The sequence below is a fragment of the Phoca vitulina genome, unplaced genomic scaffold, assembly GCF_004348235.1.
Source record: "Phoca vitulina isolate PV1807 unplaced genomic scaffold, GSC_HSeal_1.0 scaffold21, whole genome shotgun sequence".
Taxonomy (NCBI): Eukaryota; Metazoa; Chordata; class Mammalia; order Carnivora; family Phocidae; genus Phoca; species Phoca vitulina.
The window spans coordinates 8,849,316-8,861,633 of record NW_022589724.1 but is presented as its reverse complement, the minus strand read 5'-3'; the positions used below and the strand labels follow the sequence as shown (position 1 = coordinate 8,861,633).

The following is a 12,318-nucleotide window of genomic DNA, read 5'->3' as shown; positions in this document are numbered from 1 at the left end:
CATGCCCAAAATTCTAGGTAACACACAATAGGAGCTCCATAAAGGGCTATAGACTTCATGAACTCATCCCTTTTCCAGCTGTACTGACCATGGGAATCGCCCCAGACAGACAATAGTGTCCAACAGATTACTTGTGTCCCCTGATATAATAAAGTGGTTTTTAAAAATAACAGTAACCACGTTATAGCACACTCTGCTATTTACAATGCACCTTTCCAATAATGATCTCATTTGATTCTCTCTAAACATCCATGTAAATTACCCGATAACTAGTATCAGTTGAGAGCGTGTCCATGCCAGGCCCGGGTCTGGATGCTTTGTCTTTATTGATTTCCTTCATCTTCACAAGAGCCCTAAAAAGTAGGTGTTATTCTCCCCGCGGTACAGATGAGGGGGCTGAGGATTGGGAGTCACACGCGACCCTGCCCGCACAGCCGAGAAACAGCAGAGCCCCAAATCATCGGGCCTTGGTGTGGCCTCTTTAACCCCTAAGCAAGATGCTGTTCTCATTGGTTCCGTGAGAAAACTGGACGTGGAATCATGCAAAAGTCTCCCAAGTAAGTGGTGAGTGGCAGAGGTGGGAGTGGAGGGCAGTAATCCGGATCTTGTCCGATTCCCAGCCCGCAAAGCTCGGTCTCTCTCTGTCATTCCAGAGCAGAACGGTCATGTGCCTTCCGTGGGCAGCTACCCGTGGGGCCCAGGACCCTGGGCAGACACACGACAGGGAGCTATGTGGTCTGTGAGGCGGCTGCGTTGTGTGGGGGCAAGAACAGGGATCCCCTGCTTCGCTCTTTTCTTCACACCAAACCTGCAGGGCCCGGGAGCCTGGGCGGCTGGCAGATCAGAGAGAAGGGGGGGAGCGAGCCGGGAGCTGCGAGCCCCGAGAGGGCACCCACCTCCAGACACACAGGAGAGCACCAGGAAACGTCTGAGGGGTGAAATCAAAACAAGCACATGACTGAGCCGAGGTGGGAGTTTCCTCCACAGGCCAGCAGAGAGGAGACGCAGAGAAAACAGTGAGCCAGTCAGCAGGCCACATTCTGGGGCTGCCCACACACACCTGGGGCAGTGAGCGGCCCCTGAGGGGTTGATAGCCACAGAGACTTTGTGGGAACAGCAGGCAGCTGGTGAGGGGACAGGTCAAAAGTTTACGCCGGAGAGTCCAAATCTGTGGGACGCCAAATGCAAGGTAGTATCTTGGTTTGATCTCAGAACAGTAAAAGGATATTAGTGGAAAGCACGTAAAGCCTTTGGTTTAGTTAATGGTAATACACCCGTGTTAATTTCTCAGTTGTGACAAGCGTAGCACGTTTGTGCGAGATGTTCACATCAGGGGACCCTGGGTGAAGGGTGTTCAGGAGATCTCTGTATTACCTATTCCTGAAAATTTTAAATTCCAAAAGAATTTTATTAAACTGGGACGCCTAGGTGGCTCAGTCGGTTAAGCGTCTGCCTTCGGTCCTGGGATCGAGCCCCGCATCGGGCTCCTTGCTCAGCGGGGAGTCTGCTTCTCCCTCTCCCTCTGTCTGCCACTCCCCCTGCTTGTGCTCTCTCTCTCTCTGACAAATAAATAAATAAAATCTTTAAAAAAAAGTTAAAAAGAATTTTATTAGACTTATTTTTTTCATCTCCAGACAGAATGAATCTCAATTCTGTCCCATGTTATGCAATCTTGACCGAGTCATTCAAGCACTCTGTGCCTCAGTTTCTTCATCTGTGCGCACGAGCATGGGGATGATAACGGTCCCTGCCTTTGAGGATATACGACACCGAGCCTCAGCTGGCACTAAATAAATGTTAGCTGTTATTATGATCAGGACAGTCTGCTTTCAAGTGTACAGTGCATTCCCGGGTTGTGGTTGACGTGGGGAAGGCTCCCAGCACCCCCTTCATGGAAGGACTTGCTGCCCAGCCACAAAGAGCAGCCCTTCCCGAGGTCATGTCCTCCCCGGGGGCAGAGTGATGGGGGGAAGGGTGGTGTAAAGACTCTACCACTTCAGCCAGATGGGGGACAGCTCTGCCCCGCCAGCCTTGCTCCAGGCCTCCCAGGGGACCGGCCGAGGCTTTGTCAGGCTGGCGTCACAGTGACTTCCCTTGCCCAGTTCCTCACAGGCATTGATCCCTGATCCACCCCTTGCCCCCGCCCCCACCCAAACCCCATTTCATTGTTTACTTGCCAAGAACCTTACCTGCTGCAGCTGGTGCTGGGAGTGGTCCAAGAAAGCAGGTGATTAGATGGGGGCTTGGGAGCTGTGCTAGCCCCTCTCAGCTGGCAAGGAGGACCCCATCACTGGTGGGGGGTGAAGCGCAGGCAGGCCCTAGCGCAAGGTGGCTTCCAAATGTTAAAACTTGTGGCTGTTGGGGGGCCTGGGTGGCGCAGTCAGTCAGCTGAAACTTGGTGTCAGCTCAGGTCCTGATCTCAGGGTCCTGGGATCGAGCTCTGTGTCAGGCCTTGCGCTCAGCGAGGAGTCTCTTTAGGACTCTCCCTCTGCCCCGCCCCGCTGCACTTTGTCTCTCCCTTTCTCTCAAATAAATACATCTTAAACCCCACACTGTAGCAGTGCTGAGCTGCATGGTGCAACTGTGGGTGGAGTGTGGTAGTAGGCAGTGAGGCATTGGAGACTTGGGGGTCAGCTGGGGGCTGAGTAACCGTGGCTGTAAAGATCACAGTATTAGATGGCCATAGTAAGCACTATGGATGCCCCTACAGAAAGATAATGAACAGCTGAGGCCAAGAAGCAGATAATGGAAAGTCAGGAATGGAAGCCACAGGGCCCCTTTAACTGCATCCAAGGAAACTTGCATCCCTCAAAGAGGGAAGGGGGAAAGAATTCAGGACAAGCCTGAAGTAGTCTGAGCGGCTAAACTTCAAAGACCGTTGACTGCCCAACCAGGGCAAGTCTGTAGGCCAAGGTAAAGGCCTGGGATCCTGGCCAATGAGTTAGGGACATCTGGGTGGATGCCTCTGAATGCTTCAATTCCCCAGACTCCTCTGAACCTTCTGAACCAGAAGCATGGTCTAGCCTTTCCCTGCCCTCAAGACAATACCGAGGTCTCTACTTGCAAGGCAAATGTGCCCCACCCCACTCTCCAGGGCTCACTTCAACCTCCTCTTCCCCATCTGGAATCTCCTTTAATAAACCCTTTCCTTCCCTGAGATTAAAAGAATGTTCACATTCCTTTTTCCACCAAAAATCAATACAGCTTTTATTGCATCGTTAAGATGTCACAAATAAGTCTGAAAAATCATCTGGCATCTTGCTGTTTCTGTAGCTAGATGACTTAGATCTTATTCATCAGTCTGGCAAACTGTTCCTTTTTCAGAAATATAGATACCATCCCAAACTTTTCTGATATCCTTGTTTTTAACTGTTGTGACTGGCTGAATCAAAGCAGCTGAGTTTTATATAAGTTCAATGTCATTTCCTTCAAGAATTAACTCATCTTTCTGGGCTCGAGATACTGAACAAGCAGCACCTGGCCTCATCTGAGCCCTGTGGATGTATTTCAACAGGAGAACCATTTTCCTGAATAACAGTGTTGATGGAGAAGTGAGCATTCCCAGACCTCATCTGATAAGGGAAGCCCAGTATAACGCGCCCTTGATCATGTTCTGTTCATGACTACAGATAGTGCGAACAGTAGCCAGTTCTTTTCTTTTTCCCACCATTTGTCAGGTAGGAGGCTCTTCTTTTTCTTTCCAAGGAGACTGAGTTCTACATCGATGTGACTGAAGCTCCTTTGCAGGGCTCCTCTGGGGCCCTTCACAATAACAGTGCATCCCTTCAGAGTGATGTTGACATTTTCTGGAATGTCGACAGTCTGCTCAGAATGGTCTTCATTCTCACAGTAGATTTGGCAAAGAGAGCTATTTATTATATTCCTTTTGTCAGTTTATTTTTTTCCAGCATCCAGATTCTTTTTAATAACAAGGCAGTATCTGAAGTTAGTTTTTGTAGCCACGGTGGGCCTGTTGGCCTCTGGTGCACTTGGACTTCTGGTCCTTGGAGCACTCATAGGGATTGGGGGGGTTGTGTAGGGTTCACAGGGCCTTGTTGAAATGCCTGTATACCTCTGGGCCCTTTCGAGGATCAGAGAACAGGATGGTGCCAGAGCCCTTGTGGGAGTCCCGGGCCTACTGGTTGAAGGTGGCAATCTTGTTCCTGGCCTTGATGTGGCTCATGCGCACACCTTTACTTTGGAGACCCCTGGGACACGCACATCATCCATTACAGTTCCTACAAGCACAGTTGTTTTGTCTTCCTGGCAGCAAGCTTCATCTTCTTGAGCATCTAGGAAAGGAACGGAAGCCACCAGTTGGTGCAACTCATGAACAACCTCTTCAGCACAAACTAGTTGAAGGTAGAGCTGGTTTGTCCAGCCAGAGATCTGTACAGATTTACCAACAGCCTTGGTAGATGTCCTGGCTCTTGGGCTCCTTGCGCCAAAGCTTTCGGTCCCTGTTGCGGTGGATGTCGCCTCCCATGATGGTGCCGCCTGCTCAACCAGGTCCGTATATCCCTTTTATTAGTTTCTACAGTTATAAGTTTCACATTTAGGCCTTTAGTCAACCAAAGGTAACTGAAGACCCACACACATAATAAGGTGCCTTTATTTTTGTCTTCCCCAACACCATTTACTACAGGTTCCATCCTTTGTCCATTCGTTCTTGGTGTCACTTCTTTCATACAACAAGCTCTCATGTATTGTTAGATCTGTTTCACAATATTATGTTTTCTTCCATTTTCTGCTTTGTCCCATGCCTACTTCTTTGGCTATGGCTTTGTAATATGTCTTAATAGCTGGTGAGTGAGGTGAGCATGAGTGATAATTATTATCATTACAGTTGAGGACATCCAAGCTCAGACAATCTAAGTGACTTGTCCAAGATCACATGACTAATAAGTGGCCAAGTCAGGATTTGAACCCATGTCTGCATTATTTATTTTATTTATTTATTTATTTTTATTTATTTTTTAAAGATTTTATTTATTTATTTTGACAGAGAGAGACACAGCAGAGAGGGAACACAAGCAGGGGGGAGTGGGAGAGGGAGAAGCAGGCTTCCCGTGGAGCAGGGAGCCCGACGTGGGGCTCGATCCCAGGACCCTGAGACCATGACCTGAGCCGAAGGCAGACGCTTAACAACTGAGCCACCCAGGCGCCCCCATGTCTGCATTATTGAAAAGACTGGGCTTTCCACTCCTCCAGGCTGTCCTCAGAGTTGTCTCTTTCCCTGGGAAGGAGAAGAGGTTGGGAGGGTATTTCGATGACATTGGCTTCATGCTTCTGGCATCAGAGGAGGTCACGTTTCTTCCCAGAAGGAACTAACATTTCTTTTTGGCTCCTGGAACCAAAGGATGAGAAGCCTTATCCTTGGGAGCACCCAGTAGGGTAGAGAGAAGCGGCCTTGAGCTCAGGGCCCAGAGAAACAGCCCTCCGGGGAGTGGGCTTCATGCTTCCTGTACTGTGGCTGCAAGCGAGGGCTGAGAAACCGCAGAATTATCTTTATCTTTTTGAAAATAGATCTGACCATATCCGTCTCCTCTGCTAAAAACAAAATAAAGGAATAACACTACACACCCGCCTGCCACCACCCACCAAGAAAAAACAAAACCCGCTGTGGCTGCGCAATGAAGTGATAGGCTGCAGACTCTTTTGTGTTTGCGTTTCTTTTTATTGGATAAATCTCTTTTTTTCCCCATAATAGAATCATATGCAGAAGCCCCAAATGAAAAACAATAAAGTGTGGCTTTATTAAAGCGTACTTTTTATTTATTCATTTATTTATTTATTTGGTGTAAAAAGGTCGTTTTATTAAAGCACAGGGACAGCACCCGTGGGCAGAAAGAGCTGCCTAAAGTGTAGCTTTTAAAGTCTAAAGTGCAGATCTGTTCAGCTCCCTGCTGTGCCTGACACCCAGTAGGTGCTCAGTAAATATGTACGGATTTGATGAAGTAGGCTGGGGGGCCTGTCCATGGAATCCATTTGGCATCCACTGACCTTGAAGTCAAGTATGAGCCTCCATGATGGCACTGAAAAGCCTGACTTTGGCCGTGTCTTACCTTAACCTCCCATCTCTTAGACTGACACCAGCGCCATGCCAACCAGCTCACCCTTCCCAAATGTGCCCGGTCCTTTCTTGTACCTGGGCCTTTGCAAAAGCAGTTCTCTCAGCCTGGAGTGTCTCTTCCTCCATGTCTCCTGCTGTGTGAACCACCAAATCTTTGTAACCCAGCTCACACATCCCCTGCTCCATGAAGCCTTCCTTGATTTCTTGCCAGCTGCCCTGGAAGTGCCATCTTTGTGCTGATGTACCTGCTATCGTACTTGTCATGGCTGGTAAAGCTCTGTCCCGGAACTCCTCCGGGCAGGGTTCAGGCCCTTTTCTCCCCATCCTCAGTCTAGCATTCGGTCTCTTGGTGCTCAACAAATACTATGTGAATAAATGAAGGAAGAAGTGAATCGATACACGAATATGGAGACACTAGTCAACCCACTGGAGGTTGGCCATGGGAGAATCCAGCCCAGGACAGCCCTCCCAGAAGGACCAGCAGGGGTCAAAATCCAGCAATGTGTGGCAAGCCCCAGGAAGGCGGCTGTAGCTAGGTCACAGGCTGGGACCATCTATGGCCGTGAAGTGGCAGCTAATCAAGGGTCGGTTCTTGCAGGGGTGGGGCCTCTTCCTGCCTGAGGACTCCTCTCTTCCAGCACCCACACTTCCCTCTCTGTCCATCCCAGACCTGGGCTTTAGCAAAATCACTCCTACCTCCATAGCCTCTGGACCGCCCTGGGGAAGAGCCCCTTCCTCATTCTAAGTCCCGAGTTTCCTTTGGCTGTTCATGGGCAGATACCAACAGCTCCTTTCATCCCGGAGAACTTGCCTGAGGCTCCTTCCCAGACAGTGATCCTTCTGGAGGTCTTGGGTCCTGCCTTATTAATCATTCTCTCTGCTGGCCCTTGGGGGTGCCTCGTGCTGGGCTTTGTCTTAGAGGCTCAATGAATATTAACTGCCTGGCAGATCTGTGGGAACACAGAAAGGTCACCAAAACCATCAACAAGCTCTAGCCAGCCCTGGAGCAGGGACAGAGCCATGAGGAGCTCCACACCAAGGGGAGAGAGACAATGGTAAACAGTGACAATGTGGTTGGCTGTATACATGGGTACGCTTTCAGTGCTCACCAGTTTGATGCCAGACACTCGTTGCTGTCATACATGGTAATGTCCTGCTCATCAGATTGTTGAAGAGCAAGTATAAAGATCCCCATTTTTTAGACGAGGAAACTAAGGCTTACAGAAGTAAAATGACTTGCCCAAAGTTCCACAGTTCTGCTGTCAGAACCCATGTCCCTCTGCTGTAGGGACCTTGAAAATAAAAGCCATTCCCTGGTTTGTTTGGGTTTTTTTTCATGGGGGGAGGCAAGCATCAGGGAAGCCTTCAGGGGTGTGATCCTTAACCTGAGACTTGAAATCCCTGAACATTGGTTCATTTATTCAACCAAAATGTGTTGAGCACCTATTGGATGCCAGGCACTAGGAGTACTTAGAATAAGATACAGACCTTCCCTGAAGGAGCACAGAGTCTAGTGATGGGAAAAAAAAAAAAATCAGACAAAGGCAAAGCTTGTGTCAGTGGCAAGTGTGACAGGAGAGTCCACAGGAGGCTCTCCACTCAGCAGCGGGGGGTCGGGTCATAGATGGCTCTCCATCCAGTATGGGGGATCATGAGAAGCTCCTACGACAGTCTGGGGCATTATGGGAAACTCTTGGTCCAGGGTGGAGGATCGTGGGAGACTCTCCAGCCAGTGTGGGCATCATGAGAAATTCCTGGTCCAATCAGGAGATCTTGTGAGGCTTGGGGAGGAGGGGATATCTGGGCTGAATCTTCTAGAAGGCTGAATAGGAGAGCAAGGGGAAGAAGTGCCCAGGAAGACCCTAGAGCATGTGCAAAGGTCTGGAGGCCAGGCCTTTTCCGAAGGCCCTGAGAACAGGTGGACAGACAGCCATTGGTGTAGTGTGTATGTTCCAAGCCCACAGTGGGAAGTTTATGAGGCCTCAGTCAGTTGCTGGGGTTCATGCAAGTCCAGCATTGCTCAGAATTGCATTGTGTAGTTTGAGATGATTAGTTCTGTGAAGTCATAAAGAAAGGGACACAAAAAGGTTGTAAAAGCATTCCAGGCCACAGGAAAAGAATGGCCCTTTGGAAATGTTGCCGGTGCACTTCTTCCAGGCACCTTCCTCTGCCTGGGGGCTGTAGGGGCCTCTGCTTGAAGAATCCACAATCACGTGAGAGCCATTCCACCTCCAGTTGGAAGGTGGCTCCTGGACTGGAGCAGGGACAGCCAACACGGAGCAGGGAGCTTCAGGTGATTCATAGACCCTCAGAGGGGCCAGAAGACCCAGCACTCGCTGCACCAGCTGTCTCTGTTTGGATGGGTTCTGAAGGTGAACAGGCTAGTTTTTCTTTCTTCTTTTTAAAAAATATTTTATTTCTTTATTTGACAGAGAGAGACACAGTGAGAGAGGGAACACAAGCAGGGGGAGTGGGAGAGGGAGAAGCAGGCTTCCCGCTGAGCAGGGAGCCCTATGCAGGGCTTGATCCCAGGACCCTGGGATCATGGCCTGAGCTGAAGGCAGACGCTTAACCGACTGAGCCACCCAGGCGCCCCCAGGCTGATTTTTGTAAAGAGAGGGGCTTCTCCACCCTCATACCACTCCATGTACAGTAAGACACATCAGAAGGAAAAAAAAAAAACCCATCTGACTTAAAATCCATGGGCTTTCCGTGTGCCTCTCCCTCTATCCATGTCGCAGGAGGGCCAAGGTCCAAGAGCACCTCCGAAGAAGAAAACCGCGCTGTCTCCCCACCCCCAACACTCGTATAGACAGAAAGTTGGCATAAAGGGGGACTCGGGGGTGGCCTGGAGCCAGGTGTGAGCTCCCAGTCTCCCTCGGCTACGTTCTAATGAGAACTTGGCAGATGGCTGTCTCGGAGCCTCGGCTTCCTCATCTGCCAGGCAGTTCTCGAAGAGGACTCAGTGAGTCAGTGCAGATAAAGCTTAGTGCTCACGGTCCTGCCTGGAGGTTTGGTTCCCTTCCCTCCGTTGCCCTGCACGGCATGGGCAATAGAAGTCCAGAAGGGCTGGATATTCTAGCCTGGCCTCTTCCCCTCCTCCCTCTGGATGGAGTCCCCGCAGCTCACCTCAACTCTTCCATGACCCAGAGGCGCTGGGTCTTCCTCCCCTGCCTGGCGCGCGCCACTTCACCCTCCCACCTGAAACACCGCACGGCTCTCCCTCACCACAAGGGGGCATGTCAGGGCACGGTGGCGGGCATTCACCTTTCCAGCCTACTCTCTGTCAGGTCCTGGCTTTTCCCTGTCACTCACCTGGGCTTTTCATTTTACTTTTCCTTTACAATGTCAGACCCGCCCTCCTCCCATCCCAACCCCATAGCCAAGTCTTCAAAGCACAATTCCTCACAGTTCCCTTGTTAGCCGTGGGTGCTGAGCTCCTACTGCCACCGATTGGTATGGCAAGTTTTGCTTTTGGCTTTGACACAATGTCCAAAAAGGAAATGTGCAAATAAACAATTATGCTCAGCTAGGCACCTTTTGTGTGCTACACGATCAGAGAGTAGAACAAGGGGGCAGGCCTCCCCTGGCTCCTGGGCAGGAAAGCCTTCGCAGAGCATGTAACAGTGATGTGGGTTTTGCAGGTTGAATAGGAGTTCCCACGAGGAGAGAGGAACATGGGAGAATTTCTAAGCAGAGAGAGCCCAGCATATGTAAAGGTGTAGAAGTGTGAAAAGGCATGGGTGATGAAATCCTGCTGTATGTGGTAGAGAGTCAAGGAGACAAGGTGAAGGTGTAAATTGGAGCAGCCTGGACTGAAAAGGATGTGGGAAGTCAAGCAGAAGAGTCTTGTGCTTGTTATCCTGAAAGTAGGAATGGAGGGCAGTACGGCAGAAGGGCCTCAGAAAGTTCCAGGTGTCTGATATCCCAACTGTCTCCAGCAGACAAGAGGCAAACTCCCCCGGTGCCCCAGGCACCTTCCCAGTGTTTTCTGGGTCACTTAACTGGTCAAAAGTGGAAAAACCGTCACCTAGAGCAGTTCTCAAACTTTCCAGGACCTCTTTTCCCTCTTAAAAATTGTTGAGAAGCCCAAGATTTTTTGTTCATGTGGGTTCTGTCAGTATGTATTTGATCAGAAATTAAAGTTGAGAAATCTAAAAAATATTAATTTATTTAAGAGAAACCCACATGTCGAAATTTTTAAAAAGTCGTCATGAAAAATAATTATTTTTAGACAGTGAGAGAAGAATGGTGTTGTGTTTGGTTTTTGCAAACCTCCTTGTTGGTCTGGCTCGAGAGAGGCCCGCCGGATGGCCACCTCTGCTCCTTCGATCTGTGGTCCTAGCGCGGCTCACGCAGCCTCAGGCAAACTCCCCTACAGGCCCCTGAGGGTGGGAGTGCAAGCAGCAAGCAGAGTCTTAGGGTTGTTCTAAAAGTACTTCTGACCTCACAGAGGCTCCCTGGGAGTGGCCCATAAGCCACCCGGTAAGAACTGCTGGCCCAGCAACAGGCAGGGAGGTCCCCAGAGGAGCGAAGAGCCGTCTGAACAGCGAGGAGGAATCAAAACAAAACAAAACAAAACAAAACAAAACAAAACATCATCACAGAAAGAACAGACGTAACTCTTGGACACAAAGAGGAAGAGACGAATGTGAGGCACCTAGGGTGATTTGGGAGCCAATTGACATCGGTGTGCCTCCTGGCTCTGCCACATTGGCCTGATTGACCTCAGTTGGCCCATCTGTAAAATGGCAACAATACTAGTGCAAATAAAGCACTTAGCACAGGGCAAGACACCTGGACTTGTTCTCTCTCTCCTTTGGGGCCAGAAAAGGACTTTGTAAAAACAGCATTTGTTCAGGAGCTAGGAAATACATGTTTGTGGTAGGCTGCTTTTGCTTAACACAGATCAGATGTGGACTCCAAATGAATGGAAACCTTGAAAACTCCGGTATATTAGCATAGCTGCTATGGTGTGATGTGGCTGTTAAACCAGCAACCTCAAAATCAGGCTGCATCAATAGAGGTATCACGCACAGAACAAGGGAGGTGAGAGCTCCTCCTAGAGTTCATACTGCTCAGACCCTCCCTGGAGTATTTTGTTCATCAGGATGGGGAAGGGACTTGACATAATTCATTCCAAGTGAAGGATTTTTTTCAGCATCTACAAGACTTGGCCACTGGGTGAGAGGTGGTCAGGGAGAGACAATCACTCTTAAAGACCTGAAAGGTTGACAGAGTGACCGGCAGAAGTGACTAGAGCCTGAGTCTGGCCTCTGCTGGGAAGCAGAGGGGTTTGACGACCACTAGAGTGTCTGAAATCTAAGGAGTCTGAGCCGACAGTGCCACATCACTGGAAGGATTCAAGTGGAGGCTGGAGGTCAGGCATGAATGAGGCACTGGGCTTGATCACTGGAAGGCACCCACAGACCCCTTCCAAATCTGAGTTCCTCTGCCTCTGGCAGGCTGGAAAGACTGTCAGGGGAAATGGAAAGAAAACATGGAGAAGAGAGTCGCCAGGGATGTGTGAGAGGCACAGTTGCCATTTTGTCAGGCAGGTTGGCTACGTTCTCTGCCAAATGTAATCTGGAGATGAGATGTACCGCCAATTGCTTGGCCTGGAAACTGACAGCAGAAAATTCAGCATTGCTCAGAAACAGTTCATGGAAATGAAATCTTTCTGTGCCCGAAATGCCAAGTGTGTGAGCTGGGCTGCCCAGCCTAGTGGGAAGCCCACCGGCCTCGTGTGAATAGAGTGAGACCGCTAAAGCAGGGAGGACAAAGGCACCGCATCAGACACCCTCAGCGCTCTCGGAAGTAACTCAGCCACGCTCAGTCCTCTCGTGGCAACCTTCTCATTGTTGGAGAGAGGTGGCGAGCTTCTTCCAGACTGCAGGATGGGCAGTCGGCACCCACATCAGAACACAGGCCTGGCCTTGGTAAGGGTGCCCTCCCATCCAGCCTCTCACTCGAGGCAGGTTCGATTTGATGGATGAGGAAACCAGACCCAGAGGGAGAGAGGCATGGCTGACGTCACACAGCTGGGGTGGGGCGTGAAGGCAGAAAGCCAGGCCTGATCAGTCCAGGTCTTGACCCCCAAGTCCCTCTGACCTGGCCTTGGCCTGGCATTCTGGGGAGTGCAGCTGTTGGGTCTGCTCTCCCCCTCAGTCTCAGATGGAGACCCATCTGGAATGTGTCACCAGCTGCCACTGTGTCTGCAAGCAGCCAGCTCACTGGATTATGTC

At 50.1% G+C, this 12,318-nt stretch overlaps 1 pseudogene; it reads right to left on the bottom strand.

Annotated features, from left to right (window-relative positions):
* Positions 1-3,946: 3,946 nt before the first annotated feature.
* LOC116640931 lies at positions 3,947-4,486 on the bottom strand (annotated as a pseudogene).
* Between the last annotated feature and the right edge of the window lie 7,832 nt (positions 4,487-12,318).